Here is a 23,255-nt window from a genome sequence, read left to right as displayed (position 1 = left end):
TTAACCATAATATGAACATTATCAACTCTCCCCAAAGGTTTCTTTTTAGCATTATCAGCGAGATTAACATCCAAATAACAGTTTTTCAATGGTGGCAAGTCAAGCATATCATAGACTTTCTTAGGCATAACAGAAATACTTGCACCAAGATCACATAAAGCATTACAATCAAAATCTTTGACTCTCATCTTAATGATGAGTTCCCAACCATCCTCTAGCTTTCTAGGAATAGAAGTTTCAAGTTTTAGTTTCTCTTCTCTAGCTTTCATGAGAGCATTTGTAATATGTTTTGTGAAAGCCAAGTTTACAGCGCTAGCATTGGGACTCTTAGCAAGTTTTTGTAAGAACTTTATAACTTCAGAGATGTGGCAATCATCAAAATCTAAATCATTACAATCTAAAGCAATGGGATTATCATCCCCAAGGTTGGAAAAAATTTCAGCAGTTTTATCACAGGCAGTTTCAGCAGTTTTAGCAGTTGCAGGTAATTTTGCGCGCTTTGCACTAGGAGTAGAAGCATTGCCAACACCAATTATTTCATTATTGATAGTAGGAGGTGCAGCAACATGTGAATCATTAGCATTGCTAGTGGTGGTGATAGTCCAAACTTTAGCTACATTTTTCTCTTTAGCTAGTTTTTCATTTTCTTCTCTATCCCACCTAGCACGCAGTTCAGCCATTAATCTTATATTCTCATTAATTCTAACTTGGATGGCATTTACTGTAGTAACAATTTTATTTTCAATATCCCTATTAGGCATAACTTTCGATTTCAAAAGATCAACATCAGAGGCAAGACTATCAACCTTAGAAGCAAGAATATCAATTTTATTGAGCTTTTCCTCAACAGATTTGTTAAAGGCAGTTTGTGTACTAATAAATTCTTTAAGCATAGCTTCAAGTCCAGGGGGTGTATTCCTATTATTGTTGTAAGAATTCCCATAAGAATTAGCATAACCGTTACCATTATTATAAGGATATGGCCTATAGTTATTACTAGAAGTGTTCCGATAAGCATTGTTGTTGAAATTATTATTTTTAATGAAGTTTACATCAACATGTTCTTCTTGGGCAACCAATGAAGCTAATGGAACATTATTAGGATCAACATTAGTCCTATCATTCACAAGCATAGACATAATAGCATCAACCTTATCATTCAAGGAAGAGGATTCTTCAACAAAATTTACCTTCTTACCTTGTGGAGCTCTTTCCGTGTGCCATTCAGAGTAATTAACCATCATATTATCAAGAAGCTTTGTTGCTTCACCAAGAGTGATGGACATAAATGTACCTCCAGCAGCTGAATCCAATAAATTCTCCAAGAAAAATTTAGTCCTGCATAGAAGGTTTGGATGATCATCCAAGTAGTCAGTCCATGGGTTGGGCAATTTTTAACCAGAGATTTCATTCTTTCCCAAGCTTGAGCAACATGTTCATTATCCAATTGTTTAAAATTCATTATGCTACTCCTCAAAGATATAATTTTAGCAGGGGGATAATATCTACCAATAAAAGCATCCTTGCATTTAGTCCATGAATCAATACTATTCTTAGGCGAGAGATAGCAACCAATCTTTAGCTCTTCCTCTTAATGACAAAGGAAACAATTTTAGTTTTATAATGTCACCATCTACATCTTTATACTTTTGCATTTCACATAGTTCAACAAAATTATTGAGATGGGCAGCAGCATCATCAGAACTAACACCAGAAAATTGCTCTCGCATAAAAAGATTCAGTAAAGCAGGTTTAATTTCAAAGAATTCTGCTGTAGTAGCAGGTGGAGCAATAGGTGTGCATAAGAAATCATTATTATTTGTGCTAGTGAAGTCACACAACTTAGTATTTTCAGGGTTGGCCATTTTAGCAGTAGTAAATAAAGCAAACTAGATAAAGTAAATGCAAGTATACTAATTTTTTTGTGTTTTTGATATAGCAAAAAAGACAGTAAATAAAGTAAAGCTAGCAACTAATTTTTTTGTGTTTTGATATAATGCAGCAAACAAAGTAGTAAATAAAATAAAGCAAGACAAAAACAAAGTAAAGAGATTGAGAAGTGGAGACTCCCCTTGCAGCGTGTCTTGATCTCCCGGCAACGGCGCCAGAAAATATGCTTGATGGCGTGTATTTCACACGTTCGTTGGGCAACCCCAAGAGGAAGGTATGATGCGCACAGCAGCAAGTTTTCCCTCGGAAAGAAACCAAGGTTTATCGAACCAGGAGGAGCCAAGAAGCACGTTGAAGGTTGATGGCGGCGGGATGTAGTGCGGCGCAACACCGGGGATTCCGGCGCCAACGTGGAACCTGCACAACACAACCAAAGTACTTTGCCCCAACGAAACAGTGAGGTTGTCAATCTCACCGGCTTGCTGTAACAAAGGATTAACCGAATTGTGTGGAAGATGATTGTTTGCAGAGAAAACAGTAAAAACAAGTATTGCAGCAGATTTGTATTTCAGTATTAAAAGAATGACCCGGGTCCACAGTTCACTAGAGGTGTCTCTCCCATAAGATAAAAGCATGTTGGGTGAACAAATTACAGTCGGGCAATTGACAAATAGAGAGAGCATAACAATGCACATACATGTCATGATAAGTATAGTGAGATTTAATTGGGCATTACGACAAAGTACATAGACCGCCATCCAACCGCATCTATGCCTAAAAAGTCCACCTTCAGGTTATCGTCCGAACCCCTTCCAGTATTAAGTTGCAAAGCAACAGACAATTGCATTAAGTATGGTGCGTAATGTAATCAATAACTACATCCTCGGACATAGCATCAATGTTTTATCCCTAGTGGCAACAGAACAACACAACCTTAGAACTTTCTTCGTCACTGTCCCGGTGTCAATGCGGGCATGAACCCACTATCGAGCATAAATACTCCCTCTTGGAGTTACTAGCATCAACTTGGCCAGAGCCTCTACTAATAACGGAGAGCATGCAAGATCATAAACAACACATATGCAATAACTTGATAATTAACATAACATGGTATTCTCTATCCATCGGATCCCGACAAACACAACATAGAGTATTACGAGATAGATGATCTTGATCATGTTAGGCAACTCACAAGATCCAACAATGAAGCACAATGAGGAGAAGACAACCATCTAGCTACTGCTATGGACCCATAGTCCAGGGGTGAACTACTCACTCATCACTCCGAGAGGCGACCATGGCGGTGTAGAGTCCTCCGGGAGATGAATCCCCTCTCCGGCAGGGTGCCGGAGGATATCTCCAGAATCCCCCGAGATGGGATTGGCGGCGGCGGCGTCTCTGGAAGGTTTTCCGTATCGTGGTTTTTTCGCATCAGGGGTTTCGCGACGGAGGCTTTAAGTAGGCGGAAGGGCGGAGTCGGAGGGCTGACGAGGGGCCCACACCACAGGGCGGCGCGGGCCCCCCCTTGGCCGCGCCGCCTTGTGGTTTGGCCACCTCGTGGCCCCACTTCGTATGCTCTTCGGTCTTCTGGAAGGTTCGTGGCAAAATAGGCCCCTGGGTCTTGATTTCGTCCAATTCCGAGAATATTTCGTTACTAGGATTTCTGAAACCAAAAACAGCAGAAAACAGCAACTGACACTTCGGCATCTTGTTAATAGGTTAGTTCCAGAAAATGCACGAATATGACATAAAGTGTGCATAAAACATGTAGGTATCATCAATAATATGGCATAGAACATAAGAAATTATCGATACGTCGGAGACGTATCACCCATCCACAATCCACCCCATAGTTGAGTTGTGAGTGTTTCCTATCCAGAAAAAGCCAAAAATATTAGGGTTAGGGTTTACCATAGCCTTAGGTTGCATCAATTTCGAGTTTTAATTGTTGTTCGTGTCTTGTTTTTGCGTATCTATTTCTTCCATCATGTTTTTCTAGTAGATTGGCTAGGGTTTGTGTTTCTACATCTTCTAGTTTATCATCTAGTGTTTGCTTTTTGTTGCTCCGAGTCCACATAGCGTACAGTGTGGTTTCTCCGAGCCATAGACACAGCCTCTCGATATAAGTGACTAGGAACTTTCCCAGAAGAGACTAGTTTTACCGATCGACAGGCTGCTCATTAGGGTTTTGGTGCTTTGCAATATCTATTGGCCGTGTTACAAAGGAGTAGAGTCATAAAAATCAAAAAAAATTGAAAAAAACAAAAGGAGATACCTTGTGTTGCGTGTGAAAAATCAAAAGAGAGAAAAGAAAGAAAAGCGAAGTGCTAGTAGAATCAAGTGAAGATCTAAGTTTACTTTCCTGCACCCGTAGTTGAGCAATCTTGTGCATGTCTCTTTAAGCTTTGCTAGCGTCTCTCGAGTGCATTGCAACCTTTTCATCCATATAGTTGCATTGCCACATTTATTGCTTTGTGTGAGTATCATTGATTGTTCTACGGTCAGCACTAGAGCTTGTTATTGGTGCAAATAGGTAGCCTACCTACAGCCTTGTCGTGTGATTGTTCTTATACCCTTGATATTCGCTTCGCTACATCCGTGCACTAGTTTGTTAATCCAAGTTGGTAAGCAATAATAATTCACTTTAGAGCGGTAAGATTTACCTTTCTTATCAGTTTTAAGTGAATTATGAGAGTACCACCATATATTTTTGATTTAGTACACTAACATACTAATTAATAATGTCTTCTAGTGATGCTAAACTTGTTGACCAGAAAAAAGAAGGATGGAGCTGATATTGTTTCTTGGAGGGAGTATGAAGCTCTTCATAACGAGATGCGATGTGAATTCCGAACACAGGACGAAGAACTTAATGATGACATTTAGAAGGTCACCAAGAAGCTTGACACTATTAGTGAGACCGTCAATACAATTCAAGAACAAGTGACGGATATTTAGCGCAACCTTCAAGCGTTTACTCTGGCCATTGATAATCTGACTCAACAACGACAACAGACACATCCTGAAGATGAGGACAGTAATCATGGTAACCTTGATGAAGAACCCGCTGCTGATGAGCGTGATATGGGTTGTGGTGTTGGACATACTGCCTGTGGTCGTGGTTTTGCCGCCATTGGAGCCCGCCGTGTTCCTCCAAAACCGCAAGACGATGGTTTGGGTAAGCCAAAATTCTCAATACCCAAATTTGAAGGAGGTCTTGATGTTGAAGAATACCTCACATGGGAGCTGAAAATTGAGAAGTTGTGGCGCCTACATGACTATACTGAAGATAGGAAGGTCAAGCTTGCTTCCTCAAAATTTGATGGCTATATATGTCTCACGTTGGTGGGATGGAGTTACCCGTACTCGTCAAGAAGATGGAGAATTGTCTGTTCTTACATGGCGTGAGATGAAGGCAATTATGCAAGCTCGTTTGTTTCCACTAATTATTTGCGATCTATATATGATAAGTTGACCCTCTTGAGACAAGGTACTTTGACGGTTGATGCTTATTTCATGGAGATGGAGATGCTTATGCAGCGTGGCCGTGTTCGTGAATCTCTTGAGATGACAATGTAGCATTTTCTAGATGGTTTGAAGTATAATATCAAGGGCATTGTTCATCATCACCGTTACACTACTATGAATGAGCTGCTACATCATGCCACAGAAGATGAAGCATAGTTAGCGGAAGAGGCGCAAATCAAAGGCCGTGCTATGGGAGCTGGGCGTTACACGCCTCGGGCACCACCTTCTACGACGTCGGTGCCATCAACGCGTCCCGCACCGTTTCCTACTTCGTCTAGCAAGCCGGTCTCCAATGTTTCCAACACAAAGAAGCCCGAACCTGCTGCAAGTGGAAGTGATTCTAGTATGTCTATAGCATGCAACCGCGATATGGCTTTTCATACATGTGGTGGAAAGGGTCACTTTAAGAGATATTGTCGTAACCACAAGGTCATGTTCATTAATGAGGACAATGAGTATGAGACTGGAGATGATGCTGATCCAGAAGCTCCAGGAGATGATGACTAGCTATGACAGTGATGGTGTAGATACTTTTCCATTTGAAGCTCGCACTATTGTTATGTCACAGCGTGCTCTTAATGTGCAGCCGAGTGCATCTACTCAACGCTGCAATTTGTTCCAAACAAAGGCACTAGTTGGTCCTGATAAAGCTTGCAAGGTCATTATTGATGACAGAAGTTGTCGCAATTTATCAAGCAAGGAGTTATGTGCCAAGCTGAAACTGAAGTATCTACCGCACCCGCATCCATACTATATTCAGTGGTTGAGCGACAATGGTGAGATGAAGGTAAACCACATGGTGCGTGTTGATTTTGAGATAGGACCATATAAAGATTCCATTGATTTTGATGTGGTTCCTATGACGGTGTGTCACCTACTATTGGGTCGGTCATGCCTCTATGACCGTTCTGTGCAACATAATGGTCGCGCCAATACATATCACTTGGAGTTCAAGGGCAAGAAAATTAACTTGTAGCCTATGTCACCACAGCAAATTGTCAATGAACCTCGTCAGAAAACTGAAGTACACTTGGAGGATGCACCTATAGATAGGCGAGAGAATTGTAATGCCGTGAGTGATATAACGAAAAGTGAGAGAGTGAATTCCTTAGTTATATTAGCCACCAAAAAAGATATGAGAGAATTTAGTGAGGATCCTACAACCATGCCTCTTGTGCTCATGTACAAGGGTGAGGTTTTGGTTTCTAACGACATGACCCCTATTTCTCTTGGTGTTTCTAATGTGTTGCAGGAATTCAGCGACGTGTTTCCGTAGGAGGTGCCCGCAGGATTTCCACCATTGTGTGGTATTGAGCATCAAATTGACTTGATCCCTGGTGCCTCGCTGCCCAACAGGGCGCCATATAGGATGAACCCCGAAAAGACGAAGAAAATTCAGAAACAAGTACAAGCGCTACTCAACAAAGGTTATATCCGCATAAGCCTAAGTCCTTGTGTTGTTCCTGTTATTTTAGTTCCAAAGAAAGATGATACATGGCGCTTGTGTGTAGATTGTAGAGCGATAAAAAACATTACTATTCGATATCGTCATCCTATTCCCCGTTTAGTATGCTAGATGAATTGAGTGGTCCTGTTGTTTTCTCTAAAATTGATTTGTGTAGTGGGTATCATCAAATTAGGATGAAAGAGGAGGATGAATGGAAAACAACCTTTAAAACAAAATTTGGTTTATATGAGTGGTTAGTGATGCCTTTTGGTTTAACTAATGCACCTAGTACTTTCATCAGATTGATGAATCATGTTTTGCGTGATTTTGTTGGCAAGTTTGTGGTTGTGTACTTTGTTGATATATTAATTTACAGCCGTAATGAATCTGATCATACTATGCATATTCGACATGTTTTGCAAGTGTTGCGTGATAGTAATCTTGAGAAGTGCACATTTTGCAAAGATATGGTCATATTTCTGGGTTATGTTGTCTCTAAGCATGGAGTAGAGATAGATTCATCTAAAATTGAAGCAATTCAAAATTGGCCTACTCCCATGAATGTGAGTCAAGTACGAAGTTTTCATGGTCTTGCTGGGTTTTATAGGTGTTTTGTGCCCAATTTTAGTACTATTGCTGCACCGTTGAATGACTTGACTAAAAAGGGTGTTATATTTGAGTTGGGGCGCGTCCCAAGATCATGCTATTGATGAACTGAAATGATTGTTAACTTCTGCACCGTTGCTTGCACTTCCTGATTAAAATAAGAAATTTGAGATTGAATGTGATGCTAGTGGTATTGGAATTGGTGGTGTGTTGATGCAAGAGGGTCGCGCAATTGCATATTTTTCTGAGAAATTTTCTGGTGCTAAGTTGAACTATCCCATCTATGATAAAGAATTGTATGCTTTAATTAGAGTTCTTGAGGTTTGGCAATATTATTTGTTGCCAAAAGAATTTATCATACATTCTGATCATGAAGCTTTAAAATATCTGAAAGCTCAATCAACCTTGCATATGCGTCTTGCTAAGTGGGTTGAGTTCATTGAGTCTTTTCCATACATTATTAAGCATAAGAAGGGAAAACATAATATTGTTGTTGATGCTCTATCTAGGAAGAATATGCTATTAACTCAATTTTATGTTAAAATTCCTGGATTAGAAGTACTATGTGATTTGTATGCTACTATTCATGATTTTGTTGAACCGTATCGCTTGTGTGTTGTTGGTACAGCATGGAAGAAATATCACATACATGATGGGTTCTTGTTTAGAGCTAACAAACTATGTGTTCCAGAATAGTCCGTGTGTTTGCTATTATTTCACGAATCACATGCTGGAGGTTTGATGGGTCACTTTGGGGGTGAGAAGACGCTACTCATGCTCGCTGATCACTTTTATTGGCCAAATATTAGGCGGGATGTGGATAGATATGTGAAGAGATGCATTACTTGCAACAAGTCCAAGTCCAAGCTGAAGTCTCACGGTTTGTATACTCCTTTACCGGCACCTACTACACCATGGGAAGATATTAGTGAGTATTTTGTGTTAGGTTTGCCACGTACTAAGAGAGGCCATGATTCTATATTTGTGGTAGTCGACAGATTTTTAAGATGTCACACTTTATTGCCTGCCACAAGAGCGACGATGCGTCGCATATTGTTAACCTGTTTTTCAGGGAGATTGTACGTATACATGGAGTCCCGAAGACTATTGTTTCTGATTGTAACATCAAGTTCATGAGCTACTTCTGGAAGACACTTTGGGGAAAGCTGGGGACGAAGCTACTTTTCAGCACCACTTGTCATCCCCAAACTGATGGTCAAAATGAGGTGGTGAACCGAACATTGTCACAACTGTTGAGATCCATGATCAAGAAGAACTTGAAGGAGTGGGAAGATTGTTTGCCGCATGTGAAGTTTGCTTACAACAGCGCATTACATTCTACCACATAGTTGTGTCCGTTTGAGGTGGCATATGGTTTCAAACCCATTACTCCACTTGACTTGTTGCCTCTACCCATACATGAGAGAGTCAATATGGAGGCATCAAAGAGGGAAGATTTTGTACAGAAGATACATGAGAAGACTAAAGAGCTGATAGAGAAAAAAGGCAAGAACAATGATGCAAGGATGAACAAGAAGCGCAAGAGATATTGTTCAAGCCTGGTGATATGGTCTGGGTTAATTTTCGCAAGGACAGGTTCCCCAAGCTACGGAAGTCCAAGTTGCTTCCTCGTGGTGCTGGTCCTTACAAAGTGCTTACCAAGATCAATGACAATGCATATGATATAGATCTTCCAACTGATGAGTTTTGTGTCAATAATTCTTTCAATGTGGCTGATTTGACACCATATGACGGAGAAGACCTTGGAGCGTCGAGGTCGACGCCTTTTGAAGGGGGAAGATGATGAGGACATCCCTACCAAACTACTACCTCCTTCATTACAAGATGAAGATGATGCTGCTGTGAAGCTCAAGTCCAATGAAGTCAGGATTGGACCCATTACAAGGGCTCGTGCGAAACTACTTAAGGAGCAGGTGAATTCACTCCTAAATGGTACTTTGATCGATGAGAACTTTATACTGCCTAAGTTCTTTTACTTATGTATGATCAAGTACGAAGATGGATCAAGCATCGCACGAGCAGGAGAGGAGAAGCTGGACATGGAGCTGGACATGAAGACATCTCACAGACGCGCGAGAGAGGAGAGGGAGGCATGCGCGAAGGAGGGAGAGGAAGTCCAGGCCGACGCCACGCCCGGTGCAACCGGTCGCCACACCGGCTGGCCTAGCCCCACGCTCGGCCAAACCGGCCCCTACGCCGGATGACCCCGGCGCTCGTCGGACCTTGTGCCAGAGCGAACCGGGCACTGTCCAGGGTACCTGGCACCCCTGCCCGGTGCCAGGCCGGTCCCTGGCCCAGTCCCAACCGGACCGTCCGGCCCCTGGCCCGGTCGACCGGCCCCAGGCCGGTCGTGTTTGAGTCAGTCTCGACCAGATCCCGATCTATGTCGGTTTATTATTGTTATTTTCGACTTCTGATCATCCTGAACCCCTGTATAAGTGCCCATGACGCCCCCATAATAGATTTAGACCACATTTAAGATAAACCCTAGTTCATAATTGATTGATTTGCAACTCTATTGAATCTATACACCAATTCGCATCGATCTGGTGTTTTGCTACTGAAAATTCGTGTGATCTCCTGTTCCATGGGGAATTAGAAGTTTGCAATTTACCGCTTCGTGATCGGCGGCTACGTGCGCAAGTGTGAGAAGTTGCGAATATCTTGCAGGGTTGAGAGTTGTTGCATTGGCGACAGGAATCAATTGAGAGACTTCGTCGACGTCATACAAGTTATCTCCACCTTCTCATCGTGTTATCTCCGCTGTGTTCATCGTGTATTCATCACCACCACCGTGCTTATTGAGAAGATCGGGCAACCCCTTATCACAACATTATACCAAATACGTATACTATGAAAATATAATCTATGACGAGTCTAATACCATCTTTTTATTTTGCAGATATTGATTTTTTCTAAATGTTTTGTCAAAGTTTATAAAGTTGACTCGATTAAACCTAGAACATGCGGGGTAATTAGGAACGAATGGAACAAAACATGGAAGAATGGAATAATTGCAGAGTGAAATATGACAAAAGAATTCAGATGTATTAAAACCTGACACGATGTACAAATAGGGGTTAAAAGTAGAATTCATACTCTTCAGGACAAAAATATATGTTATTTTCATCTTGAAAGAATTTAATTTTGACAAATAGGGAGGGAAGCAATAAATCAGGGCAAGAAAAAAAAAAGCTAGAGGCCTAGACGAGAAAAAACAAATAACATGCGAGAGTGCTGCTATGATAAGATGCTAACCCATTTTCTTGCTTCTATAGACGATAGTGCTAAAGGCTGTGACTTTGCATGAGCACTAAAATTTGATATGCATTTGTTTTCTGAAAAGACCATTTGGCATGCATGCATGCTGGACGCATTGTCTATCCAGTTGATGTGTAACGTAAGAACCAAATAATGGTCGCTAAATTCTACTCCGTCACTCGCACACTTTTCGTTATTCCAGCCCCGTATGCGTCAAGGCTTTTAATCGAAATAGAAGAGTGATTGAGTAGCTGAGGCGTCGGTGTCACAAGTGTGCGCGCATTTTTCTATCGTTCCGGCAGCATCACCCATGCATGCAGATATATTTCACGTAGATTCTTTTTTTTAAAGGAGGTTGTATACGGCATGTATTCAGATTTTATATTTAACAATGATCTGACAAAAGCATACATCATAATATATCGCTAGGGTCTTATGCCCTAAAAACACAAACAAAGCCCCATCAGCTAATTACTAGAAGCATGAGCGTGTCAACCTATGACGAATAGGAGCACACATCCAGTCGAGCAGACCATCAGCGAGAACCTCATGCACAGGGCATTAGAAGGCGTCATCGCTAGCAAATGTTGATCATCTTCAGAGTAGAGATCCTCATATCCTTTATAGGCATACGCGCTACAATTTGTGCTCTGCTGGTTTGGACAGTACAAAACAGCCGCAAGCGCCTTGTTTATGAGCTGTCCCGAGGTAGATTCCATAAGCTGGGTGGACGCCTCCATGGTGCTAGACAGCTGACTGGCCCTTGCAAGTTCATCACATCATGTCGCCATTGCTCGAGGAAGAGCCGGATCTAGGGTTTTTCCAGGAGCAACATGAATGATTAGACGAAATCTGCAACGGGGATGCCTTCAACAAGGTAGCGGCACATCAACGACGCCAGGATCGGAGTCAGAGCTTGGTTTTCACCAGCACCTACACCTCCCCAACTTGCTGCTAGGACTAGTTGTGGGAGCACACGAGATCGCTACTACCGGCCACAATTTGGCCAACCGCCTCCGGTAGGGGAAAGGCCGCCACAACCATGCTGGAGCTGCTGCCAGTCTTCCTCATGATGCGGGAGTAGCTATACAATTATATATTTGTGTCACTAATAAGCGGGACATGTACCACATGTTATCGCGAGAAATTTCTTCTTGCACACACACATATATATCTGACTGAGATTTTCTTAAACATTAGAAAAATGTAAACAGTTTTTGTTGCATTTTTCTAGAAAAGTGTAGCTAACTAGTAGAAAAGTTCAACTAAAATGAGTTGTACTTGTTTTTTGAGCAGTAATTTCATTTTTTTTTTGGACGGCCGAGACTTAGTAAGTCGTCTGAGATTTAGCAAAATGGATGTCTTTCCAATCTATTCAAATATCGAGCGACTGAAAATAATATAGTCTACTTCTTATCAACTGTAAATTGTCTCCAGCTTACCATACCTATATACATGTCGGTGGAATTGAAAAGGCTAACGGATTGATGGCCATCCAACTATACATCAATCTCTACGACGTCGCACTCGTTTCATTATTTTTCAGAAGATCGATTCCTTATGTTCCAAGGTATGATGATGAATATTGCTTTTCTGATAAACATAAAAGTGACAGAGATCGATCGACGTCGATCAGGCAGCCGACGCGCGCACCTGTAGTTTCAGGCGCCGCGTAAATGATATTCCGTATGCATGCTTACTTACTCAAACACAAACGTGACGTAAATACGCACTGCATGCATGCGCAACGCTGCCGTTCGCTTTTAGGTGCTGGTTCAATTAGTTCGTTAACCGATCTTACTTTGCCATGCATCCATGACAAGCAAGGTTTGTGATGGATTTGCCACTATTAAAGTCCGCGAGAGAAATGCCAGCACAGGCGTACGTCACTCAGCACTTCGAGAAAAGCCACTGCGATAACAAGTATTTTTCTTTCATATCTCCAATTTTCTTTCAATACTCTGAAAAAGCCATCACAAACGGTACCAACTTCTCCAATTTATAGTTCCCTTCATGTTTTGTCCATTTCCTAATCATAGACCAAAATCTTGCACGTCTTCTAATAACAAGATAATTAACTTGGCTGACTAAAATATTGCTCTCTCTACTCGAAAATAGATGTCTTTTAGACAAGCCCGCACTTTGTATCTTTAACCATTATGTTTGTACACATCTTGTGGTTCAAAATTATGAAAAATGTTACGAGAATATTCATCGAAGTAAATTCCATTTTTTTTGTAAATTGTGTCAGGTTACCCTTTGTGATGTTCTATCCTTTAGTTGTTTCTATATCGTGTCACCTTTGACAAAATTTAATGTTTCTACTTATTTTTTGATCTAGTTGGGTCTGACTGTCATGTCCACATGGCTGGGGTGGATGCTAAGTGACAAGAAAAAAATTCGTAGGCATGTCTACATGGCCCCAAGCTCGAACCACCTTAGCTTAGCCATTTTTTGAAATCTTTTCTAATTGCGGGTTTGGTAGGTTAGTGATTTATGCGAGAGCTTGCGACAACTATCGTGGAAATGGCAACAAGACTGATGAACGATCTTCAATTGAACAAAGGCTTCCTTGACTGCGGAAGAAGATGTGCGCCAGGTTTGGTCACGGTTCGGCTTATAGTTGCGCAGGGTTTGGGGGCCACGTGTTATGCATAAGATACTTACACTTCCCATTTTGCATCTAGTCACAAACTAAGTAGACCTGATGTGCATCAGAAGAGACTATTAATTGAGGTAAAACATGGCAAAACCTGACAACTACATGGTAAAATGGGGCAGAAAATTTGTTAACTTAATATGGTGTAAAAACATGTTATAAATGTACGAACATGGACTATTAGGTGGAATTCAGTTTTTATATAAGAAACCCCTAGGATTTGATTTTTTTACATTGTCAAAATTTTAATGCGGTCAAACACTACGGGAAAAACAGGCTTTGCCGTGTAACTATTTGCACGGCAAAGAGCCCTATTTGCACAGCAAAGGCTTTGCCGTGCGACCCCGCACGGCAAAGATCGCACGGCAATGTTATCGACGGCAAAGGCTTCTTTGCCGTGTGACTCGCCAACGTTGCACGGCAAAGACTTTGCCGTGTGACGCCGCACGGCAAAGGTCGCTTCTTTGCCGTGTGCCTAACATGTTTTATCTAAAAAAAGGCCCCAAACTGGCTAGTCTGGGAATCGAACCTAGGACACATAGTAGGGAAAGCGTGCAACCTTGCCACTGAGCTATGTGTTCGTTTGTTGATAACTATACCATGCTATGCCTTTTGAGATGAGAAAAAATCCAGTTTCTACATCTTTGCCGTGCGCTTACACTAGGCAAAGGCTTCTTTGCCGTGCGTTTTTTCAAAAACACTAGGCAAAGGCTGCTTTGCCGTGCAACCCGAGCTGCGCGCACGGCAAAGGATGAGGCACGGCAATGCCCAACGCCTTTGCCGTGCACCAAGTCTTTGCCGTGCGGTGTGTTGGATCATTGCCGTGCACCTTTCTTTGCCGTGCGGCCTCTTCCATCTTTGCCGTGAATCGTATCTTTGCCGTGCGCTTATGTCTATCTTTCCCGTGACCAAGATCTTTGCCGTGCGTTTTTATCTGTGCGCACGGCAAAGATTTCTTTACCGTGCGGGGACACACGGCAAAGAAATGTTGCACGGCGACGCATATTTTTCCCGTAGTGAAAGGATGGAAATGTCTGACTTTATGCATTCCAAAAAGTCGTGTATTCACAAATAGGAAGGGTGTGGTAGGTTTCACCGAAAGAAGGCCATGTTTGGTGTCTGAATACAAGGGCTTTGTGTGTAAACGATGTATACTGTCTACATGTATAATATATGTGTATCATAGCCCACGTACCATACAAAATAATTCAATTTTTTTAATTAGTAATATTAATCGGGTGACCCATCGGGCAACCCATGGGCATAGACTGATACCCATGCCCGACCCACGATTAATCGGGTTGCCCATGGGTCGTTTCCATGGGCGAACATCGAGACCCATACCCTACCCTTTCGGGTCGGGTACCCATGGGCAGACGTACCCATGGGTCGAAATGCCGGCTTGATGTAGGATTATTGAAATACTTCAAAAATACTTCACTACCAAACACAACCTAAGACTTTTTCTCGCTCGTAATGAATAATTTTATTTTAGATAAAATATCTAATTATTAGTACTTCTTAGTCTTAGCTTCTATAGATAGTGCTAAAGGTTGTAACATTGCTTTAGCACTAACATTTCGTATGCATTTGTTTTTAGATAGACCATTTGTCATGCATGCATGCATATATACAAATACATATCGTACGCATTGTCTATCCAGTTGATGTGTACGTGAGAACCAAATGATCACTGAATTCAACTAGTGCGTCACACCCCTTTTCGTTATTTAAACACCTTATGTGTCAAGGTTTTCAATAAAGAAAGAAAAAAGCAGTTGAGGTTTTTTCCATCGTTCCGGTGGCATCACGCATGCATGCGGATATATTTCGCATCAGTCACTGTGGTTCGTTTTCAGTGGTATCTTTGGTACGAATCGATCGTCCGGCCGGAATCGTTCACAAACAAAGCATACTGCTTTTAGGTGTTAGTTCGGTATGACGCGATAACGACCATGAATTGTCTTTTCCTGTGTTCTTACTTCTTAGGGACGAGCTAGGAGGACACATATATACAAAACTGAGGATTCCTAATTTATAGTTTTGCTTTCGAAAATCTGAGAAAATGTTACTTTTCTAAACAAATGTGTGTTATTCTTTAGGTTGAAGCGTGAGAATCTACCCCCGCAAGAATAACTCATGATATCAGAATTTAAAGTGAAATAAAGTTGTCTCATTCAGGATAATTATTTTCTTTTAGTCCAACCTTGCAGGATAATGATGAAATCTAGTGGGGCCTTTGACAATCATTCTTGTCAGAAAGCTGACAATGATGTCGACAACCTTCCAAATATGTGAGAGAAAGTGCATGGATCGGTTTGGTAAACAGATTCCTTTGTGCTTACCAGCAACATACAAATATAAATCATATATGCAAAGTATTTACCACAAAATATATAATTATATATGCAATTTCGTCCAGACACTACGGGAAAACTGCCCATTGCCGTGCGACAAATCGTACGGCAAAGGACCCTATATGCCCGGCAAAGGGTTTGCCGTGCGATGTCCGGCAAAGCAGTTGAGGTTTTTTCCATCGTTCCGGTGGCATCACGCATGAATCCGTTAGATCAGTATCAACCCAATGGGTCGATCTCGCCTTTACATACCCCCAAGGGCTTGTAAGGAAAAAAAAAGGAAAAATTCCCTCATCGTCTCGGCGAGTGCATTGTGCCCATGTACTACTGCAACTTCTAGCAAGGGCTAGTAGCACTTCCGCCTGTCGCTTGCATCATCACTGTTATCGGTGACAGCATCGTCATCCGCATCATCTTTGGCTATGTCTCGCCGCACCACCGCTGCCTCTTTCAGCACCATCCTATGTAGCTCATAGCAACAACGACAAACCTTGGTAGCAACGCCGACGAACGCAGGCAGCAATCATGACGAACCATGGAACCGACGCCGCTAGCCCCTTGCAGCAAGTACGTCCGCCCTTTGTAGCAAGGTCGGACGCCTTTTCTAGCAATGACGGTCGATGCTGGCAGCAACAGCCTCCGCTCCTGGGAAGCAACTCCATCATTCCCTTGCAGCAAGGGTGGCCACCCTTTGTAGCAAGGCCAGCCGCCTCTGGTAGCAACCGCTTTCGCAGCTGGCAGCAAACGCTGCCAAACCCTTGCAATAAGGCCGCCCACCCTTTGTACCATGGGCGGCCACTGCTGACAACAACTTCCTCTGCCGATGGAAGCAACGTAGACTTGCAAACAACCCATGTGTGCAGCATGTCCATGGCGGCGACTGTCTCGACGACATGTACGCGGGGGCGCGACACGAATTGTAGCAATGGTGGGACTCGGTATAACAGCCGACGCCTCTCGCGGCAACACATTGAGAGTATCGGGAAGAGGGAGGGATCGGGGGCAGAATGCATGCTCGCGGTGGTAGAGGCCGACGGTGGGGCGGTGCTCACGGAGGTGGAGGTGGAGGAAGAGCCATGACGCGCTCGTGGGAGGGACGAGGAGGAAGCAGGAGGAGGGACTAGCATGGCGTGTGGCCTTAGCGGTGCGAGCGAGCTGGGCGAGGCGAGAGAAAAATGGGGAAAGAGAAGACGTGTGGAAAAGATGGTGCGGCGGCCCCATGGGTGTGACCGTGCGTAGAGGGGCACAAGTCACGCGTCGGAAGCAGAGGAAGCGAACGAGCTGTCCCCGGGGGAAGCTAGCGTTTTCCTTTGGTTTAAGGCGGGCGAACATACTTGTCTTTCTGGATTTACAGTTAATCTAAGGGGAAAGACCACCTTGTCATTTTAAACTTTTGGAAGGGGTTGTACCGAAGCCGATCTCATTAAACAATAGTGCCTCTACTATGACAATCTTTTCATATCGATAGTGGAGTATTTACATTCTCCTCTATTAATTTTAGGGGGTTTTGATAAGAAAAAAACAGCTACAAACAAAGGTAAACACATTTGCCTCAGTGTCCCCACCTCTAGAGTAATGCTACACGTCGAATTCCGAAGGTCTAGGATTTCTGCCCCTTCTATGTGACCTGGTCTATTTCCACTTCATGTAGACCCACTCCGGTGTGGTGGCAGAGATCTTGAAGCACCCCTTCCTTGATTCCATCTATTCCGTTTCTGATGTCCTAAAAAAAATTATATTCTGTTTTTTATGGTTCATGATTCCTATTCTACGGAGTCGTGGCGGCCCTAACGGCTAGTTGGCGGCACATCGCCTCTCGAAACTTCTGGTGCATCTCCAGACCGGCAAATCCGCCTCGACCTTGGACCAGCTACGGCAAATCAGCCCGACAAGGTTTGCAGCCACACTATACCAGAGCCACCGGCGCCAGTCCTTACGCCCCGACCTTGGACCTGCGCCAGTCCGGAGCACGCCTCAAAGGTAAATATGTTGGTTCGGTCATGTCTTTTCCAGGATATGTATCGCAGTTGGCCATCAGTCATTCTCAGAATTCATATTGCGAACAAAGCGGAGCTAGCTAGCAGGGAATACACCTGTCGCTTCTGTCAATTTGAGTATGATGATAGGTCCGATTTTATTTCGCTTCAAACACAAGCACTTAGCACTAAGGCTGGTCATAGTGCATAGTATCATATTGTAGTATCATGCATATGATACTTGTCTATGATACTATCACTATAGTGGGTGGTATTATAGAGTAGTATCATAATCTTCTAAATTTATTGTTTTGTAGAATCCCAATACAAAATGTGTGTATAAGATCTATTTAGCATTAGCTTTTCTCGTAACGTGCGTTATGATACAGTATCCACCTATGTTACTCTAATCTTGTCTCTCCTCATTAATTAGATGCCACATCAGCATTTTTGTGGGCCTAAGATGCATGATACTACCTATGATACTAGCACTATGGCCAGCCTAAGTACTTCCTGTCCTCCATCGGCCAGCAGCGAGCGTTTGGCATCAGTCCGTTAGATAACAGTTTCTCGACTGCTAGGGCTTATCGTAAAACATGGACATCTTAAATATGATGTAAGAACAATGTCGACATTATATATTTCTAGACGGCTACTACTAAGCAACTTTATTTGAGGTGGAACTGAAACTTCCTTCTCTCGCTCTCCGGAGTTGGTTATGCATGGCTGACCGCATAGTCAGGTTAGCGTCAGACAGCGTCGCTGGACCTTGAAGGAAGCTTCGTTGCCGGCGGCTATAGAGGTGCAAGCAATCCAACGAGGCATATATAGCTCATAGCTATGTCATCTAGTTAAGGCTGATGCTTCCATCAACAGTTTAACAGTGCCAAAGCAACAAACAGTCTTGTTGTTTACATTCGTAGCCCAGATTACTATTGATATGCCTCGTCCACAATTTTAGCATGCCCACTACAATCTGTATTTATTTGGAGAGAGGGTGTTCTAAGCAGGTGGTCACTGCACACCCATCATCTGGAATTCATAGGTGCATAAAAATCCGCGCTAGCTTTTTCCCTCACAAACTTCTCTTTTTTGTATTTCTCACAGTCTCACATCATACAACATTTGAACATTGAATTTGTCAGTTCATTGAAACATTTGATATGGAATCCAGGAAAGATAATTCTGGTTTTTATGATATTAAAATTATGTATATTTAAAGATTTTTTCAATTTCAAATATTCGAAATTTTTGAATTGCTTAAAAAATTCGGAACTATTTTTCCTACATTCTACTTGCACTTTTAGTGACCTGCAGATATGAAAACCCATAATTTGTGTAGTTTGTGATATACATAAATGACAAACTAAAATATGTATGCGTGCCTAGTGAGCACCTGCTCAAATACACTGTTTCCATTTGTTATTGTTTGCATGCACTTGTGGGAGGTAGCTTAGTTATCTAGGGTTAACAATGTACGTTAAGTGCTAGCTTAGTTATTCGTAACCAATGAACTGATTTTTTATTATTATCTAGGGTTCATCTACGTTTGGGCCATTTGAAAGAGCAACTTTTCTGGTAAGCAGAAGTCGCAGTTCACGGAATATATCAAGTGATAACAAGGAAAACTACATTGATTGTGTAATATGATACAGTAGCTAAAAGAAATAATAAAAATAGGAGCAGCAAAGATTTCTAAAAACTCGAAGATACATCAAAATACTCTGAAGTAGATGTCTCAAGTGTCGCCATGAGCATCTCGAGGTCTTACATGCCTCTGATGAAGAAGACCAGACCCCGCAGATTAACCTCAATATTTCTGAGAAAAATGTGATCATCTCCAGGCTTCAGCACCTTAGAGCATCTCCAGCCGCGTGTCCCGCCAAAATATCCCTCAAAGAGATTTGGGGCGCGCACAAAAAATCGTTCCTAACCGTGCGCCTCAAAGGTATTTTCCTTCCAACGCGGACCAATACGGTGTCCGGCGCCCCGAGCCCATCCCCGCTACACAGGGGACGCTCCGGACACGCCGCACACAACGAAAAGCGAGGCGAGGAGACGCGGACCTGGCGCGTCAGCGAACGGACGCTCAACCGATGCCTACATAACGAATGTGCAGTTGCCGGGAAGGGGAACCGTCGCATTGGCAACCACATCGATCGACGTGCGAACCGCCGGAATGGAGCGCGAACTCCGCGGAAGAGCAACCAACGCTCTCTTCGATATCTGCGCCACCATTCATCCGCGCTCAATAAGATCCTTATGTATGCGCTTTCCGATCTACAACCGGCAGCCATTCATCGAGAACTCTCCTCTCTCACAATGAGCGACCTCTCTCAGCTGCCATCAGATACCGACAGCGAGGGTAAGCCGCCGGGATGGCGCCACTAGCGGGACAAAGCTGCGACGCCTAGCAGCGATGATTCTCCACCGCCGGACAGCTGCGAGGAATGGGAGGCCGAGGAGGAGGAGGAGGAGGAGGAGGAGGAGGAGGAGGAGGAGGCTGAGGAGGCGGCGGCGGCGGCCCGGGCGAAGGCGGAGCCGAAAGCGAAGGCGCAGCCGGCGAGCACCATCGAGGACGAGGAGGACACAAGTTCCTCCGACGCGTCGAACGACACCGCCTCTTCAGAAGAGGTGACGAGCAGGAAGCGTCACCGTGAGGACGACGAGGCGGGGCCATCAAAGAAGAAATAGTTTAAATTTTTATATGTAATTTGTTTATGTTTTTTCGAAATTTTTATATGTAATTTGTTTATGTTGCATCGCTTTGAATATTAGTACAGCGTTACCTACATATTTTTCTATCTATTAAAATAAAAATACAGTATTTTAAAGTTTTGGGGACACGTTAGGGAGACGCGGCTGGGGAGCGACCTCCCTCAAGCGCGGCACAAACGAAACACGTCCCCAAACAATAAATTCGACGTAGTTTGGGGGTCGCTCTGAGGGACGCGGCTTGAGATGCTCTTAGGCTGGCTGTAGCTATATAGGGTTTTCCTATACACCTACAAGTTTCCATGCCATAGTGACCAAGATTTATAAGCTGGCTTGGTTAATGTCCTGAGAGATTGACAGGAAGAAGCAAAGATAATCAAACCGAATTTTATAAATATGATTTGCACGAGAGCCATAGCAAAATTTGAAATTTGTATGAATTCGTTGAAAGAATTGTTTCGAGCAACCACTAGGAGCTCTGGTTTGAGTACTGGTTTACAAGGAAAAGTAGGTGAAAGCGTCACAATGATATCGACCAGCCCCCCCCCCCCCGCGTCGCCCTCTTCTGGCAGCTCGGGGGAAACCCCAGACCCCCCGCCGCCGGCCTCTCTGCCCCCCTCCCTGCCGCTGCTGCCGCCGGCCCTTGCCGCGGTGGCGGCGGGCCCCGTTCCCAAACGGTGGCGGGGATCCTCCGGTCGCAGCGTGCGGCGGAGCTCGGACGCCGGGGCGGCAACCCCGGGCAGATGGTGGTGGGCGCTCGTCGAGGCGGCCATTTGGACGGTGCAGCGCGGCGCAGGTGGCGGTCTCGGCTGCTGGGCGCGGCGGGCTACAACGGCACGGTCGTGGCGCATCTGAAGGGGACGGCGGGCGGAGCGGGCCATCCGGGCCCGATCTGGGCCGCGAGGGGCGGCGCGGCGGGCTGTGCAGCAGAGGGCGGGCGCGGAGGCAGGGTGCCGTGTCCATGGCGCGGTGGACGGCCTCGCCATGGCGAGGTGTTGTTTTGCGCCGGCTCGCTCTGAGCCTCTCCGGGGCGCGTTGGTGCTCTGGCCGCGCGCGGTGGACGGCTGGCGATGCTGCCCAGCGTCGGGTGGGTGTGGCGGCCGTGGTGGAGATGGGGGGTTGAGGGATGGAGGCGGTCTGGCCTTGAGCATGATGCAGGATGGCACGACATGTTCCGGGCTAACGCCTTGTCCTCGGTGGCTGGCCGGCCGGCAGCTGGCCGAGGCCGGCGATTGCGACGGCTTCGGGCGCCGCTCCCTTCTTGAAGGCATCGCCGAGGTGCTGTTTGTCATCCTGTCTGGGAATGCTCCGGGGAAATCCCTAGATCCGACATGATCAGTCGATGGCGGCGCTCTTGCGTCGTCTTCCCTCTTGAGGGCATCGTTTTGGAGCTGCTTAGGTCGGAGGGACCCGTGGAAGATGGTTGGTGTTGGCGTCGTCGGCTGCGTGGCAACGATGACAATGGTGAGCGGATCGGAGTTGCGGTATGTCCTTCGTCACCCCTACCATGATGGTGAAGTCGGAGCTGTGAGGTGACTTGCGGCAACGATGCCACTTGTTTGGTGCTTGTGTCGGTGCAAGGCGTGCAACTTTCTCCTATGAAGGTCACGGTTGGAGTCGGAGCTGCCTCCTCCTCGACGTGCTTGGGGGTCGATTGTTTGGCATAGGCCCACTTGGGATCCGATGTCATTTGCGGCGAAGGTCTCGGTGGTGGTCGTCTAAGGCGAAGTCGGAATCGCTGGCTCGTGGAGGAGTGACGACGATGACGCTCGATGCCATCCTCAACGATGGCTTTCTTCTCGATGGCGTGTGTGCTTTGTGTGGGTAGCCAGGTTGGCCGAGGTGCTCAGTGTGCGTTGTTCGTTTTCGCCCGATTTTCTCCTAAAAATTGGGCACTTTCTTCTTAATTAATGGATGAGGCAAAGCTTTTGCCTCCGTTTAAAAAAAAGCGTCACAATGATCTCAGAGCATCTCCAGTCGTCGCCGGATCGAGCGTTTGGGACGTGTTTTGTTCGTACCGCGTTTGGGGACGTCGCTTTCCAGTCGCGTCCCCCAAAAGCCGCCCCTAAAAAAATTAAAGGATTTTTTAAAACAAAACCATTTATTACATATAGCATACAAATAAATATGTTTGCGGAAATTATTTTCAATTTAAAATACAACAAACAATAAAACAACTAAACAAATGTAATAAATAGAGCTAGATCAAGGTGTCGCGGTATTTGCTGATAATCCTTTGATCCTCCACATATGCTCAAGGAGATCAGCTTGAAGTTGATCGTGAACATTGCTGTCACAGATCTCTGCGTACATGGCGAGGAAATCAGCAAAATCTACAGCCAACTCATGATCAACCTCCGCAAGAGGACCCTGACACTCATAGATACCAACATGTGTCCTGGCATGATTCTTGCGGTCATCCTCGATGATCATGTTTTGCATGATCACACAAGACTTCATCACCTCTCACATTTGGTCGTGAGACCAGCTTAGAGCAGGGTACCGAACAATTGCAAATTAAGCTTGAAGCACACCAAATGTCCGCTCGATATCCTTCCTGCAAGCCTCCTGACGCGCAGTAAAGTGGGAATTTTTCTGACGTGATGGAGCCGGGATTGTTTTGACAAAAGTGGCCATTTTGGATATATATATATCATCGGCTAGATAATAGCATTTGGTATATTGGTGGTCATTGATCTCATAGTTGCATAGTGGAGCATGCCTTCCACTAGTCTTCTCAACACGTAGACTGCTGCAACACGTTGATGTCATTGTGTGATCTCGCCATGCTAAAA

The sequence above is a fragment of the Lolium rigidum genome, chromosome 5 (genome assembly GCF_022539505.1).
Source record: "Lolium rigidum isolate FL_2022 chromosome 5, APGP_CSIRO_Lrig_0.1, whole genome shotgun sequence".
Taxonomy (NCBI): Eukaryota; Viridiplantae; Streptophyta; class Magnoliopsida; order Poales; family Poaceae; genus Lolium; species Lolium rigidum.
Note: the sequence above shows the minus strand (reverse complement) of the source record.